Source organism: Scyliorhinus canicula, chromosome 28 (genome assembly GCF_902713615.1).
Source record: "Scyliorhinus canicula chromosome 28, sScyCan1.1, whole genome shotgun sequence".
Taxonomy (NCBI): Eukaryota; Metazoa; Chordata; class Chondrichthyes; order Carcharhiniformes; family Scyliorhinidae; genus Scyliorhinus; species Scyliorhinus canicula.
The window spans coordinates 10,638,408-10,650,695 of NC_052173.1; the positions used below are offsets into that span (position 1 = coordinate 10,638,408).

Genomic DNA, 12,288 nt, shown 5'->3' on the forward strand with positions numbered 1-12,288 from the left:
GCAAATGGCTTTGGAAGACCGTAGATTCTCACTGTCCAGATGTGATTTTGCAGTTGCTGATTTTTAATTTTGGGGTGTGAAAATATTTGAGGTGAAAAGGAGGGGGGGAAGAACCCCTCCCCCCAGCTTGCTCACACGTGTGGAAAGGCACGGCAACCTTCCGGGACTGTCAGGTTCCAGCGCAATTAATTCCATTTTCATCCTTTTTGAAATCTTGCAGCTTTTATCGACGAGGAAACCTACGTGTATATTTGTATTCTCTTTTTCTCCCTCACCTGGGTGAACGGACAGCACCGAATGAGGCGACGGCTTCGCAAACGATCTGAAGGAACTGCGGTTTCTAGAAATTTCTCTCCCGGTGCGCGCACGCGCGGACCCCGCGGGGCTGCTCGATGTTAAATGTTTAATCGGATTTTCTTTTCTCTCCATCATCATTTTTTTTTTAATAGCCATTTTATTTTTTATTTTAAAGGTGGATTTTTTTTCCACCCCGCCGGCGGTCTTCCATTTGGCGGCAGGATTCCCCCGGGGTGGGAGGGGGGCGCTTTGACTGTTGCGCAATGCTGGACGAGCCGCCATTTAACGCAGCCATCGCAGGCTTTTCCTGATCTAGCGCATTCTCCGCTGCAAACACTTTTTTTTTTTCTGTCCTCTTTCTCCCATCGCGTTTCTGGCTATGCCATTATTCGCAGAGCGTCCCTTGCTTCGATTGCAGAAATCTGCATGCTTGAATGTCTTTCCCCCCCCCCCCCCCCCCCCTTTGCCAGGCCTTGTTCTGCGCACATTGCTAGAAAATCCCGAAACGTCCAAAGGGCCACGAGTTTCAGCTTCTCCCAAGATCTGGGATGCCGCTCCATATTCTCGCCAGTCGCAAATGCTTTGCAGCAGTAAATGTTACTGGGCAACGTGGTTGTAACCCAGGATATCAAGGAGTCTATGGGAAATACGTTTTTTTGCAGCAGCATTTGTGCCTGTACTGACTGGGTGAGTCATGTGAAGTACCACATTGGGAGCCCGCCATGCTTTGCTGAGGGGATACAATATAGAAGGTAAACTAGAATGTATTAAAAAAAATTTTTACTGAGTATGCTGGAATCTGAAATCAAAGGAGAAAATGCTGGAAAATCTCAGCAGGTCTGACAGCATCTGTAAGGAGAGAAAAAGAGCTCACATTTGAAGTCCATATGCCCCTTTCTCAAAGCTGGTAAACTAGAATGTTGCTGATTGCTGAGAATTGGGTATTTGAAATACTGACAAGGGGAGCTCAAGAATCCTGCCAGTCTAGCTCAAGAGTGAAGCACAATTTCAAGTTCTGAGAGTGACGACGATGCTGTAAACAATTCAACAGCTTTTATGGGTGGCAGTCATGAAATATGATGGGTGGTGTAATATTGTGGACTAATCAGATTGACATATACATTCACGACTCCTTAAAAGTGCAAGGTAACAAGGTAAAAGATTGTTCTGATCTTTTAGAATCAGCTGCACTGTCGAATATGCTCTGGCAGACTATAGTACCTTTTTTCTAATTTGATTCTTATGCCCCCAAGCTCTTTTAATGTTCTTCTATTTTTTTCCTCTGATACATTGAATCTTCCATAACTGTAGGATCATTGTTCAGATTTCTCTTGAGGGATAAAGCTCCGGTATTTTCTCAACTGTTGCATAATGCTTGGACAAGCTGCCTGAATTTTGTCTCTACTGGCTCTAGCGCTGAAATGTTGCTCTCGTTGCTTGACGATCCGTTTCTTGATGGATGTAATACTGAGGGTCCCTTCTGACCAGAGCACTGGTTTGATCACTTTCATCTGACCTTATTCAATTCTTCTGGCTATGTAGATATTGGCTTTGATTTTCTGCTCTATTGGTTTGATGTACTTATCATGAAGCCTAAGACTCCTCGGTCTCTTTCAGCTTCATATATGCGATTTTACCACCAGTCGTGGATTACATTATCACCTATTCTTTTGTGTAGTATTTTAAGTTTGTCTGCATTTTATATATTTTTTAAATTAGAGTACCCAATTCATTTTTTTTCCAATTAAGGGGCAATTTAGCATGGCCAACCCACATACCCTGCACATCTTTGGGTTGTGGGGGTGAACCCCTCGCAAACACTGGGGGGGGGGGGGAGAGAGAGTGCAAACGCCACGCGGACAATAACCCAGAGCCGGAATTGAACCTGGGACCTCGGCACCGTGAGGCATCTGTGTTAACCACTAGGCCGTGGTGCCCTGTTAGTCTGCATTAAATATCACCTACCACGGTCTCGCCCCCCAAAAATGTGCAGGGTAGGTGCATTGGCCATGCTAAATTGCCCCTTCATTGGGGGGAAAAGAGGTTCTCAAAATTGGGGCAGCAGGGTAGCATAGTGGTTAGCATAAATGCTTCACAGCTCCAGGGTCCCAGGTTCGATTCTCGGCTGGGTCACTGTCTGTGTGGAGTCTGCACGTCCTCCCCCTGTGTGCGTGGGTTTCCTCCGGGTGCTCCGGTTTCCTCCCACAGTCCAAAGATGTGCGGGTTAGGTGGATTGGCCATGCTAAATTGCCCGTAGTGTCCTAATAAAAGTAAGGTTAAGGGGGGGTTGTTGGGTTACGGGTATAGGGTGGATACGTGGGTTTGAGTAGGGTGATCATGGCTCGGCACAACATTGAGGGCCGAAGGGCCTGTTCTGTACTGTTCTATGTTCTAAAATTCTAAATTGGGTACTCTTTTTATAAATAAAATAAAAAAAATACTAATCTGCCATTCTGACTTGCAGATTTTTTTCTCCTGATTCTTCTGTTCCTCCTAGTTTGGTATCATCTGCACATTTAACCACCTTGCATTGAGCTTCTGTAAACCAGTCATTCATCTAAATTGGAAACTAATGGTCTCTACGCCAAGCGCTAAGAAGCTCTATCTCTGCCAACCTACCTGATGGAAATGTCCTAGCATGCTCATCTATGCTTACCATTGGGTGGCACAGTGGTTAGCACTGCTGCCTCATGGCGCCGAGGACCCGGGTTCGATCCATGCCCTGGGTCACTGGAGTTTGCACATTCTCCCTGTGTCTGTATGGGTCTCACCCCCACAACACACGGATGTGCAGGGTAGGTGGATTGCCCCTTAATTGGGAAACAATGAATTGGGTACTCTTAAATTTAAAAAAAATAATAATAATAATAATCTATGGTTGCCATTAAGCCAGCTTCTTCCATTTCAATGGTTTACCATGAACCCTGTACCTTTGAGTTTAATGGTCTTTCACGTGGAATTTCATTGAGGGTCAGAAGAGATCATGTCATTAGACATGCAAAGTTCACTTCTGCTTGTTACTTGCTCCAAGTTCAGGAGCTTGGTCAAGATCTTTCCTTTCTGAATTCATGCTGAATGCTGTTAGAGGTTGTTACAATAACTTCTGGTGGTCTCACTGCTAATCCAAGCTACTGTGTGCAGGTTAACTGCAGAAAACATTCCTCTTGTAAGATGGCTGCTGTTGAAGACTTGATGGCTCATTAACATTTTTATTTACTTTTTGTTCTCTGGGTATGTGAGCCCAGCTAGGCTGATTTCTGCTGTTGTGGTGCAGAGCTGGATTCTTGAATATTTTTAGAATACAGCGGCTAGTCTGATTTACATGGGGTTTTTTCACATGCTAGCAGTGGGCAATCTGGTAATGAACTATATCCCTCCCATGAGTTGAAGAAGGGGGAAAGGACAACTGAAGTGTTTTGGTGAGGATCAATGCGTGACTGCTTCATTCTGTGTGGTTGAATCAAGTCCTGTTACCATCAGGTAAGTAAACTAGGAATATATAGTGGAAGTATGATACTGCAATGGACATATGAAAGAACATCTATGCATAGGAAAGTTGAGGATTTGTGATATGGAATAAACTCATTTGTGTTTTGAAGAACTAGGGATGAGACTGTATATTGTATGTGTGGTAGTGAACCGATTTAGACCACCCAGGTTGTTTGTAAATTTCCTACACGCACACCTGTAGAGAGTTCCTGCTTGAAGCTGCTGTGTTGGCTAGAGAGAAAGTTATGCTGCAGCAGGTAAGGCATTCTATACGTTTTTGGGCCGACAGTGGTTAGCACTGTTGCCTCACAGCTCCTGGGTTCAATCCGTCGGGTGACTGTGTGGAGTTTGCACGTTCTCCCCGTGTCTGTTGGTTTCCTCTGGGTGCTCTGCTATTCTCCCACAGTCCAACGATGTGCAGGTTAGGTGGATTGACCATGATAAATTACCCCTTGGCGTCCAAAAGGTTAGGTTGGGTTATGGGGTTAGGGTGGAGGCGCAAGTAGGGTGCTCTATCCAGGGGCTGGTGCAGCCTCAATAGGCCAAATGGCCTCCTTCGCTATAAATTCTATGATTTTTGTACACTATAATGTACAAATTTGTAAAGCTTTTCTGAGAACCAGCTTTGGAGCATGTAATCAACTTGTGTGCGCGTGTGATAATTTGTCGCGTGTACAGCATTTAGATTTCCTTAATGTTGATACAAGTAGGGGCAGTGACTAATGTGTCAAATGCAGATGTATTTGACACCTAACATGCACATTTTTGGACTGTGGGAGGAAACCAGAGCACCCGGAGGAAACCCACGCAGACATGGGGAGAACGTGCAGACTCCGCACAGACAGTGACCCAGTGGGGAATCGAACCTGGGACCCTGGTGCTGTGGAGCCACGTGTGCTGCCGAGAGACCTGTAGGTGGTGGTCTTCCCGTACATCTGTTGCATTCCTCTTTCTAGGTGATGGAAGTCGAGATTTTGGATGGTGCTGTCAAAGGATCCTTGGTGAGTTGCTGTAATTCACCTTGGAGATGGTGCACACTGCTGCCACTGCATTGGTGGTGGATGGGGTGCCAATTCAGTAGGCTGCTTTGTCCTGGGTGACATTTGCCCATTCTTGGTGCCTGCGTTGGTTTCCTCCGGGTGCTCCAGTTTCCTCCCACAGTCCAAAGATGTGCAGGTTATGTGGATTGGCCATGTTAAATTGCCCCAAGTGTCCAAAGGTTAGTTGGGATAACACGGATAGGGTGGGGATTGGGCTTGGGTAGGGTGGTCTTTGCAGGGTCAGTGTGGACTCAATACACCGAATAGCCTCCTTCTGCACTGTCGGGATTCATGATTTTTATTTTTAGTGTTGTTGGAGCTGTGCTGATTCGGGTAAGTGGTGAGTATTCCATCCACACTCTTGTATATGGACAGACTTTGGGGAGTCTGGAGAGGAGTTACTGTTTGCAGAATCCCCAGTCTCTGATCTGTTCTTGTATTTGCATTATTTACATGGCTGGTCCAGTTCAGTTTCTGGTCAATGGTGACCCACAGGATGTTGGTAGTGGGGGATGCAGCTACCGTAATGTCATTGAATGTGATGGGGAGATGGTTAGATTCTTGATCTTTGGAGATGGTCATTGCATGGCACTTGGGTGGTTTGAATATTACTTGCCATTTATCAGCCCAAGCCTAAATGTTGTCCAGGTCTTGCTGCATGTGGACATGGACTGCTTCAGTATCTGAGCATTGTGAATGATGCTCAACATTGTGCAAGACATCAGCAAACATCCCCACTTGACTTTATGATGGAAGGAGCATTGGTGAGCAGGTTATTGCTGAGTAAGTGCCACTTGATAGCGCTGTTGACTTGTGATCGAGAGTAGACTGATTGGATGGTAATTGGCCTTGGTAAAGAAAGGTTGGATTTGACCTGTCGTTTTTTTTTTGTGGACAGGACATATATGGGTGATTTGGATGGATGTCAGTGTTGTAGCTGCACTGGAACAGCTTGGCTAGGGGCATGGCTATCTCCAATACTGTTGCTGGAATGTTATCTGGGCCCATAGTCTTTGTAGTATTCAGTGCCTTCAGCTGTTTTGTAATCGAGTGGATTGAATCTAATTGGCTGAAGACTCAGTGATGCTGAGGGGTCTCTGGAGGAGGCCACGGTGCATCATCCACTCAGCTTTTCTGGCTGAAGATGGCTGCAAATGCTTCAGCCTTGTTTCTTGCCCTGGGCTCCCAGTAATTTGAAGATCATACCGTGCAGAAGGAGGCCATTCGGCCCATCGAGTCTCCACCGGCCCTTACAAAGAGCACCCTACTGAAGCGCATGTATCTCCTATCCCCGTAACCCCCACTTAACATGTTTTTTGAACACTACGGGCAATTTAGCGTGGTGAATCCACATACCCACACATCTTTGGCCTGTGGGGGGGAAACCGGAGGAGAAACACACAGACACGGGGAGAACGTGCAGGCTCTGCACAGTGCCGCAGCCGGGAATCGAACCTGGAGCTGTGAAGCAATTGTGCTAACCACTATGCTATCGTGCTGCCCTTGATGGCGCTTATTTGTGGAACCACCTGCTCCAGATCAGTTAATCACCATTCACAAATTGACATTGCAGGACTGCAGGTGTGAAATCTGCTGCTCTATTGGTTGTGGGATTGCTTGGCTCTATCCAGCGCATGCTGGCTTTTCCTGTTTAGGCCATCCGTGGCCTCCTGGATACCCAGTTCTGAGTTGCTAGATGTGCCCAAAATATTTCCCATTTAGCACAGTGATTGTGCCCCACAACGTGGAGGGTATCCTTGGTGTGCAGGTGGGACTTCATCTCCACACTGCGGTGGTCATTTTTGCCAATACTATGATGGATAGATGCACCTGCAAACAGGACGATTGGTGAGGTTGAAGTAGAGTAAATTTTTCTGTTGTTGGATCCCTCGCCACCTGGAGCAGACCCAGTTTAGCAGCTATATCATTTAGGACTTGTCAGTCCTGGTGCTATTGAGCACTCTTGTACATTGAATGCCCCAGCTGGAGTACGTACATGTTCCATAGCAGCCCTCTTGTGTTTCCAGGTGGCAATGAAGGTGTGGTAATCAGGAGATTTCCTTGCCCATCTGATGCTGTGAGAGTTCTTATGGTCCAGATTTGATTGTTTGAGAAGTCCAGCAACTCCCTCCTGACTATACCACTACTGCCACCTCTTGGTGAGTCTGAAGTGTTGATAGTGTACTGCAGTGTTTTTCCCTGGGATCCACTTTTGCCACCACAACTGACCTTCGAGGCTCACTCCGGCTGACACGTCACATTGGCTCACCTGTAATGCAAAAGGGGAACCTGCTTGGTCCTCGTGATGTTGGGCTCACAGGGGGAGGGCAATGGACACATCAGGTGCAGACTTCAGCAAGTTCTTCTGTGCTGGCTTTGTGAGAACAGAAAATCCAACCTCGCGTGTGTAGGTCGTCGTGAAGGGCAATAGTAAGTTAATAACTGACTCTGGAGTCTCAACTTCCAAAGGAATTCACCCGCCACTCTTTCAGAATCTGAAAGTCCCCTCATTTGCCCCAGTACCTCATTGCATATAACACGCATGGGGCTTTGCATCGTTATTTGCACAATTGACAAAACAATACGTCATTTTTTAAATTTTAGATTACCCAATTATTTTTTCCAATTATGGGGCAATTTAGCGTGGCCAATCCACCTACTCTGCACATCTTTTGGGTTGCGGGGGCGAAACCCACGCAGACATGGGGAGAATGTGCAAACTCCACACGGACAGTGACCCAGAGCCGGGATCGAACCTGGGACCTCAGCGCCATGAGGCGGTTGTGCTAACCACTAGGCCACCATGCTGCCCAAAACAATACCTCATGGGTGGCACGGTAGCACAGTTGTTAGCACTATTACTTCATAGCGCCAGGGACCCGGGTTCAATTCCCGGCTTGGGTCATTGTCTGCGGAGTCTGTACGTTCTTCCCATGTTTGTGTGGGTTTCCTCCAGGTGCTCCGGTTTCCTCCCGCGAATCCCGAAAGACGTGCTTGTTAGGTGAATTGGCTATTCTGAATTCTCCCTCTGTGTACCCAAACAGGCACTGGATTGTGGCGACTGGGGGATTTTCACAGTAACTTTATTGCAGTGTTAATGTAAGCCTACTTGTGACACTAATAAAGACATAAGAAATCACATTTCTACTGCTTTGTTCCCGAGTTTTTATGTGTAGGGTCTGAACCAGAGGCCCTGGAGCTTTGCACAGAGCTAACACTAGCACTGCTCTGTCCTGTCCTGGACACTCTCAGCAGCTCTCCAATGCCTATTTGTGTCTCTGGTTGTCTCTTTCTTGTAAGAAAATGACTCATCCTCACAGTCGTCTTGCCTTACTTGCCAGGAGCTAGAAAATGGAAGAAGCTCTCCTCCGTGGAGCCAAAAGCACGGACATTAGGGCGCTTAATGTCATGTGTATGTGCAGGGCGTGTGACCTCACTGCTGCTGCTTCTGGCCAGAAGACTGCACATGGTTGCATTTCCTTATTTAAAAGGTGTCAGTGGCTGTCAGTCTCAATAAAAATGCCAGTAGCGGCCATTGGGTGCTTCGACCGCGATCTGGACCGCAGCGGGAACGGCATGACTTTCCCAACACCTCGCAACCTGCAATTTGAAATGCCTTGGTGCATGGGATATTGTAGGGCAGCACGGTAGCACAAGTGGCTAGCACTATGGCTTCACCGCGCCAGTGTCCCAGGTTTTTTTGATGTATTGTCACGTACCGAAGTATAGTGAAAAGTATTTTTCTGCGGCCGAGGAACGTACACCATATGTACATAGCAGACACAAGAATAATCAACAGAGAACATTGACACATGGTGCATCGCCAAAACAGTGATTGGTTACAGTGCAGAACAAGGGGGCAAGGTAGTCGAACGAGTTGTAAAAGTTAAATTGTCTTTATTTCAGGAAACACCGATGTAGTAATTTGGCTTCAGACACCAGCAGCAGCGAAGCACAACTATTCACAAGCTCCTCACGGCTGTATTGAAAGCCTGCGCTCCAATGATGTCACGAGCACTTTTGGTAAAGACATCGATACACCATCAAATAGGAAGTTGCTTATTAAAACTTTCTATAACCCTTCTCTCAATTCCTCTGAAGAGAGACAATAACAAACATCATAGCACAACTAATTAATCATTCTCTCAGGAACTTTGAGACTACGTTGTGGTCTGTCTAGGACAGGGGTGGGCAAACTACGGCCCGCGGGCCGCATGCGGCCCGCCAAAGGTATTTCTGCGGCCCACCAAGTCATTTAAAAAAAAAAAAAATTTTTTTTTTAATTTTTTTTTTTTTTTTTTTTAAGGTTAATGGGGGGGGGGCTGTTGGGTTACTTACTGGTATAGGGTGGATACGTTGACTTTAGTAGGGTGATCATTGTTCGGCACAACGTTGAGGGCCGAAGGGCCTGTTCTGTGCTGTACTGTTCTATGTTCTATATGAGGCGCCCAGAATCATAACCGGGTGAAGTAATTATTTTACTTAATATACTATGCGGCCCTTTGTGAATTGTGAATTTCTGAATGTGGCCCTTGCACGGAAAAGTTTGCCCACCCCTGGTCTAGGACCACTGTTGACTCCGACATGGTGAGTATTGTCTCAGTTGAGCTGGACTTGAGGGGGCAGAATTAAGTTGGTTGTTAGAGAAGTCCTTCAACCTCTCCCTCGGTACAATCCACTGGATGCCTCTGCGCAATAGAACAGTAGCATTTTCTTCTGCCGTATGACTCGGAAACCTGTCTGAGTTGTGGCATAGACGAATGTGGGAGACCTTCCATTTGTGAGTTTTGCCACTAATGATACGGGACCACTTTGGTTCAGAATAGCTCTAGGCAGCCAGTGTTGGTTACTGCTGAAATTCTTGACAAAGACTCCATCATCCGGATTGAAATGCACCTCCTTACATTGTAGTCATGCCCCTCTTCTAGCATTTCCTGTCTCCTTCCCCCTCATGCTTTCATATCTGGATGCAGCAGGTCCAGGTGAGACTCTGCCTTCCTACCCATCACCATTTCAGCCAGTGAAAGTCCTGTTGTCGTTTGTGGTGTAATTCACTGAAACAAAAACTGAGCTTAGTTCCCAAAGTACCGTCTGCCATTCTCTTCAGTCCTCTCGGTGTCTGAACAGCTCGCTCTGCTAAACAGTTCTATGTTGGATGAAAAGGAGCAGTATTTGCGTTTTGTTTTGTAGATTCAGTTCTTGGATTAAATCACTCGAACACTATCCTGTTGTCAGAATCCAGAGAATCCGGTCAGCCATGAGGCACAAACTTGGGTACAGCTGCTCTATTGTAATGGAGGCTGTAATGTTGCTCATGATGTTCACTTTGAACAACTCAGAATGCTCATCCGTGATGCCTAGAAACATATGACCCATAAAAGGTCATGCAAAGTTCACTGAAGTCTAGATCGGGGATGGTCAGGCCACCCCGATGGACGGGGTGGTGCTGGTGGCATCGTCTTTTGGTTTATTTGCCACTCCCAACAGGATTTCACTTGATTCTTTCAAGTGCTAATTCATTTTTGGCCAGCAAACATAACGCCCATGCTAACATTTCATTTGGGAGGCACCCAAATGAGCCTCATGAACTTCCATCTACAACGTGCGAATGACTAGGGGGTGGAACGGCCACTCTGGACCAGCCCTTCTCCCACCCCGAATGCAACCATGCTGCACATTTAATCATTCTTGTGTTTTGCATGTGGTCTCAGTTTCTCATCTATTACAGGAGGCCAACACTGCATAAGGAATCTCCCCACCTGGGACAAAATAGGATCCCTGTCCACCTCCTCTTGTGTTTGGCATTCACAGGAGAATTTGAAAGCTGTTTAGGCAAGACTATTGTCTCTGGAGGAAATACTGTCTTGGTTGGCACATCTAGTAAGGAAGACAACTTGGCGTATCTGCATTGTCCTTCTCTGCCGTCTCTTCACTGTTGTACTGGTGTGAGAGCCCAGCACTGTACTTTTGCTGAGGCACTGGGAGGAATGCATCTGGGCTCTTTTTTATATTAAAAAAAAACTTGTCAATGACTTGTGGTCTGTACATATGGTGACTAAACACCCATGAAGGTCCTGATGCCAATGGTGAGTTGTAGCATGACTGTAAGTGCTCTGTCCTAACCAAAGTGAATCAGCAGGTTAGTGGATTGTAGCAGCGCTTCCATGTGCTTGAGCCTTCTCTTGTGCCTCCCCCCACTTCTATTTGGTCTTTTTGTGGGGCAACAGATGATAGTGCTGCCAATACTGGTTGAAAGGTCTGGTAGAAACTTGTCATAGTAGTTCACTAACCCCAGAAAAAATGATCCAAGCTTTGGCAAATGAGTTTCCTTGATAGCTCAAACTTTTTCCTCCACAAAAGACAGATCTGCCTGTGATTCTATGTCCCAGATATTCCGCACTGTGCCTGGACGATGCATTTGCAATGCTTCAAAATGCAGACTTATCTGAAAATCTCTTAACACTTCCAGGTTGTTGATGTACTCAAGTTTTCCCTGTGATCAGGATATCGTCCAGATAAACTGCCACATGGGGAATCCCTTGCAACCACTGTTGCAAAATCACCGGACTGGAAGATACCCCAGGTGGTTGTATTTGAATACACTTGTGTGTGTTGATTGTGACCTGTTTTGAATCCTCTTCGTGCTGTTTATATGCTTGACTCGTGTCAAGTTTGGCGAAGTTTTGCCTCCTGCCAGTGTTGAAAACGGATGTTCTACTATCACCAACGGGTAGGTGTCCAGTTCGGAAAATTGATTAGTGGTAAGTTTGTAACTACATATGCACACTTTTAAGAACTGGTAAAATTAGAGTTGCCCAACACAACTGAATGCACTCCGATGATTCCCAGCCTTTGCAGCTGCTCCAACTCTTCCACTTTGCCTTTCATGGTGTAGGGCACTGTTCTGGGCTTGACAAAGTGAGGGGTAGCCTGAGAATCCACAAACAACTTAACTGCAGTGTAATGCAACATACCCAGTTGGTCTTTGAAAACCTCTGAATATTTCTGACATCCTCTGTCACTGTGCTTAACCTCACCCCAGTTCAACTGAATTTTTCTGAGCCGGTCAAGCCTGAACAGACCACGTCCATGCCTTTTTACTACCAGGAGCCCCTTGCTCTTTACAATGTCCACCCCAAACGCTCCAAATAATGGTGGTAGAAGGTTGATCACTGCCTGAACAAGGACTGCCGCCTACTTCAAGCCCTAAATCCTGATATGTGCGACGGCTCCTGTGTCCATCACCATCTTGAGTTTCTGTCCATCGCCCTCCACTGTAGCATAAATAGGCCCTGCATGTACCTCGCTCACATTGAACATATTGTAAGAACACACCTCTGTGTTTTCCAGGTGATGCGGAGCAGACTGCAGCTTCTTTGATTTTGAAATTCCCTCCCTAGCCTTTGACTTGCTCTTAGCACTTCTGCAATTTTCAGTCAAATGTCCCTTTTTGCTGCTGTTG

At 46.4% G+C, this 12,288-nt stretch overlaps 1 protein-coding gene and 1 long non-coding RNA gene across 2 annotated transcripts in view; one reads left to right on the top strand and one right to left on the bottom strand.

Annotated features, from left to right (window-relative positions):
- Positions 1–363, bottom strand: part of LOC119958128 — a 32,243-nt gene extending 31,880 nt beyond the window's left edge. Inside the window, exon 1 of the long non-coding RNA XR_005458965.1 lies at positions 276–363. This is a non-coding gene — a long non-coding RNA (uncharacterized LOC119958128). The remainder of the gene's footprint in view (positions 1–275) is intronic.
- The window catches only part of LOC119958127 (prostaglandin E synthase 3-like), a 31,238-nt gene that overhangs the window by 534 nt on the left and 18,416 nt on the right, over positions 1–12,288 (top strand). The window lies entirely within an intron of this gene.